Source organism: Aptenodytes forsteri, unplaced genomic scaffold (genome assembly GCF_000699145.1).
Source record: "Aptenodytes forsteri isolate BGI_AS27 unplaced genomic scaffold, ASM69914v1 Scaffold81, whole genome shotgun sequence".
NCBI classification, from domain to species: domain Eukaryota; kingdom Metazoa; phylum Chordata; class Aves; order Sphenisciformes; family Spheniscidae; genus Aptenodytes; species Aptenodytes forsteri.
The window spans coordinates 3,213,017-3,217,708 of record NW_008795259.1 but is presented as its reverse complement, the minus strand read 5'-3'; positions in this window follow the sequence as shown (position 1 = coordinate 3,217,708).

Genomic DNA, 4,692 nt, shown 5'->3' with positions numbered 1-4,692 from the left:
GGAGGAACCTCGCCTTCGGCGGGCGGGAGAAAGGCCGGAATCGGACAGGGCGTGGCGTGTCTTGGGCCGGAAAAAGTGGAAAAACCCCAAACCAAAAAAACCTAACTCCTCTTTGCACACCTGTTGGAGCTTGTCCCCTTTCCTTCTTCACCTCTGCTGCGCCGCAGCAGCAAAGCATGCACTGCTATGTTTTATTAGCACCCTCGAGCCTGTATTTCTAGCTCAGGCCTGCTTAATCATGTTTTGATGCGTTTTAAGCACAAGAATCATCTTTCCATAGGTCAGGCACCTGAAACAAGCCGGGACTGGGTGGTGATGATAGAGCCCACAGCCACTTTCAAGCAGCACAACCCTCCTTTAGATAGTGCTGCCAAACCTGTATATGTGGGCCTCTAACTTCAGGAACACAGAGGGCTGGCGTGAAACTTTACGCTGCTATTAAAGAATGGCTTTTTCTAGAAGTGGTCCGGCACTGATAGCAGTTTGAACACCCATAGGAATGGGATATCTTTTCTTCTATAAGTGAAGTTATGTTCTGTCTTACCAGACACCCACCACGCACCTCATTTTGGAAGATTTTGGATCCTGCTCCTAGCATCTCTGCTTGTTCCCTCATAGAAATAAACTGAACTAAGAACATGGCGGATGGTTGAGGGAGGAGGGACAGTTCAAGAACAACAGTGAGAACAATATATTTGAACCAACTGAGATACACACCTGTATCCGCACTGCTGCCGAGAATATCCGAAATAAATTTCAGCGGGGTCTATAATGGATTGTGCAGAAACTATTGAACTCGGCTGTAAAACGTTAATCGATTCGCAGCTGTAAATTTTTCAGTAGTGAAAGTATCTGCCGCGCAGCTGGCCAAGCTAGCGAGGACAGCTTTACACAAGGACCAGGGAAGGGAGACAACAACCCACAATCAAACGAGGAAGCAGTGGAGCGGGTTGGCAAAGAGGATGCGAAACGATGTACCTAGTATTCAACACAACGGAGCTGGAGGGGGTCCACCTCAAGCACAATATGGAAGTGCCGAGGGGACAGCATGGCAGGGCAAGCTCTCGCACTTTTCCCGGGAATCAGCAGGCTTGGGTGCCTCTCTGAAGTGCCTCTACACTAACGCACGCAGCATGGGCAATAAACGTGATGAGTTAGAGATTTGCATGCAGTTGCAGGGCTGTGGTCTCACTGGGATCACAGAGACATGAGGGGACAGCTCACACGACTGGAGTGCTGCGATGGAGGGATGCAGGCTCTTTAGGAAGGACAGGCGAGGTAGGGGAGTTGCCCTTTGTGTGGGACAGCAGCAGAAAGGCACAGAGGTCTGCCTGGGGGTGGATGATGAGCCAGCTGAGATCTAAAGGGTCAGGATTAGCGGGCAAACCAATGTGTGCTATGTTGTGGTGGGTATCTGTTAAACACCTCCTGATCAGGAAAAGTAGATAAGACCTTCAGACAACTGGAAGAAGTCTTGTGTTCTCAGGCCCTAGTCTGCAAGGGGGACTTCAACCTCCCCAATATATGCTGTAGGGACAACGCAGCAGGGTAGAAGCAATCCAGGAGTTTTGTGGAGTGCATTGATGATAACTTCCTGACACAGATGATCATGGAGTCCAAAAGGCAGACACTCTGCTGGACCTGATACTTACAAACCAGGAAGAAGTGGTCAGGGTTGTGAAGGCTCAGGGCAGCCCTGGCTGCAGTAACCGTGAGATGGTGGAGTTCAAGATCCTGATAGAAGGGAACAAGGCAAATTGCAGGATCACAGTTCCCCTGGTCTTCAGGAGAGCAGACTTTAGCCTCTCCAGGTTATCTGTCCGGAAGAATCCTATGGGAGATGGTCCTGGAGAGAAGAAGAGTCCAGGAGAGCTGGTTGACTTCCAGGGATCACCTCCTCCAGCCTCAAGAATGGTCCATGCCAACAAGCGGAAAATCATGCAGAGGTGGCAGGAGGCCTGTATGGATGAACAAAGAGCTCCTGAGTAAACACAAATGTAAAAAGGAAGCATTCAGGAGGTGGAAGTAGGGTCAGGTGATCCAGGAGCAACATAGAGTCACTGCCATAGTGTGCAGGGTTAGGAAAGGGTTAGGAAAGTCAAAGCAAAGGATGTGATGGACAGCGAGAAGGACTTCTACAGGTCCATTTGCAGGAAAAGGAAGTCTAGGGAAAAATGTGGACCCACTACTGAATATGACAGGAGACATTCAGTGACAAAAGGACATGGAAAAAGCTGAGGTACTCAGTGTCGTCTTCACCTTGTTTTTCACTATTAAGATTTGCCCTTAGGAGTCGCAAGCTTTTGAGACCTGTTGGGAAGTCTGGAGTAACAAAGACTTACTCTTGGTAGAGGAAGATCAGTTTGGGGAACATTTAAATAAATTGAACATACAAAAGTCCATGGGTCTTGATGAGATGTACCTGAGTGCCGAGGGAGCTGGCAGATATCATTGTGAGAACACTCTTGATAATCTTTGAAAAGTCAAGCCAATCTGGGAGGTTCTCAAGGACTGGAAAAAAAAAAATGGGTGTCATCGCTGACTTCAAGAAGGGCAAGAAGGGGGATCTGAGGAACTACAGGCCAGCCAGCTTCACCTCGATTCCTAGAAAGATGGTGGAATGAATTAGTCTGAAAACCATTTCCAAACATATTAAGGTCAAGAAGGTGACTGGGAGTAGTCACCATGGATTTATGAAGGGACAATCATGCCTGACCAACTTGATAGCCTCCTACAACAAAGTGACCGGCTTGTAGATGAGGGAAGAGCAGTTAACATCATTGTTTATTTTGTGAAGGCTTTTGAACTGTCTCCTATAACATCCCCATTGGCAAACTGATGAGGTATGGCGTAGATAAATGGGCAGCGAGATGGAGTGAAAACTGGCTGAACTGCCAGGCTGAAGGGCTTGAGATCAGCAATACGAAGATCAGAAACCAGCCACTGATGGTTCACCCCAGTGATTGATCCTGGGGCCAACTTCTTCATTAATGACTTAAATGGCAAGACGGTGCACCCTCAGCAAGTTTGCTGATGATACAAAACTGTGAGGAGTGGCTGATTCGCCAGAGGGTTGTGCTGCCATCCAGAGGGACCTCGACAGGCTGGAGAAATGGGCTGACAGGAACCTCATGCAGTTCAACAAGGGGAAGTGCAAAGTCCTGCACCTGGGGAGGAACAACTACAGGCACCAGTACATGCTGGGGGCCACCCAGATGGAAAGCAGCTTGACAGAAAAGACTTGGGGATCCTGGTGGACACCAAGTTGAACATGAGTCAGCTATGTGCCCTTGCAGCAAGGGTGTCCAACAGCATCCTGGGCTGTATTAGGAAGATTGTTACCAGCAGGTCAAGGAAGGGGATAAGCCATGGTGAGACACATCTGGAGTTTTGCATCCAATTCTGGGCTCCCCAATACAAGAGAGAGATGGACATATTGGACTGAGTCCGATGAAGGGCTATGAGGGTGGTTAAGGAACTGGAGCATCTGTCATGAGGAGAGACTGAGAGTTGAGACTGGTTGTCCTGGAGAAGGCTCAGGGGAATCTTATCAATCTGTATAAATACTTGATGGGAAGGAGTAAAGAAGATGGAGCCAGGCTCATCTCAGTGGTGCCCAGTGACAGGAGGAGAGGCAATGGGCACAAACGGAAATACAAGAAATTCCATCTAAACATAAGAAAAAAACTTCTTTTGCTCTGGCACAGGTTGCCTAGAGAGGTTGTGGAGTCTCCGTTCTTGAAGATACTCAAAACCCGAGTGGACACAACCCTGATCAACCTGCTCTAGCTGACCCTCCCAGGCTGAGTAAGGGACTGGACTAGATGATCTCCAGAGGTCCCATCCAACCTCAACAATTCTGTGATTCTGTGAAAAGGAGAGAAAGGAGCGGGAGGCTGTGTGTGACCAGCAATACCAGATTGATGGTTTATTGATCTCGGTGCTACAGTACACTGTAATGTTCAATTGCAATTATAACAGCTACAAAACCAGCAGATTTTTGCAAAGGTGATGTAATAATTAATGTGGTAAATCATTACCACTATCAAGAAGAAAGGTAATTGCAGCCAGAATGGACGGGGTTGTTCAGGTTAGCTGTGCTTAACACAATATAAATCAATGCATAATGTCACCAGTTTCACTCAATTTTTTCACCCACGGCAGGACGTACTAGTGGCTAAAGAAGTACCATATCTTTGCCCGGCATTTGGCTGCTGTGACCTTGGAAAAATACTTTGGCCATATTTGCAAAAGTGACTCTCAGTTTGCTCCAGTGAATTGACTTGCTTATGAACCGTGGCTCTTTTTCTCCCCTAGTGCAGAAACCTCAGCTGCTGGAAAATGTCGTGAGCGTGGACTAGCTCAAGCTTTGCAACGCGTGGAATTACCTGTGGCGTTATTACGCGTGGCTTTTGCAATCACAAAATATCCAAAATTGTGCTGGCACAGAGACCTTTTCACCAACTTCTCTTGAATTTTGTGTTCTTTAAATCCCGGCTGTTGTCAGTATTTTGCTTTGACACATTTCTGCAATACTTAATCACAGGCAGTCTTTGTTACTGCTCACACAACTCATGCGTATATGTTTGTTTCTACTTGCTATAGGCATAACCTGCCCTTTTGGGCCGCAGTAGGCAGTTACATCTCACTACTGGTGGAACTGCAACACAACTGCATCTCTGTGGGATCCAC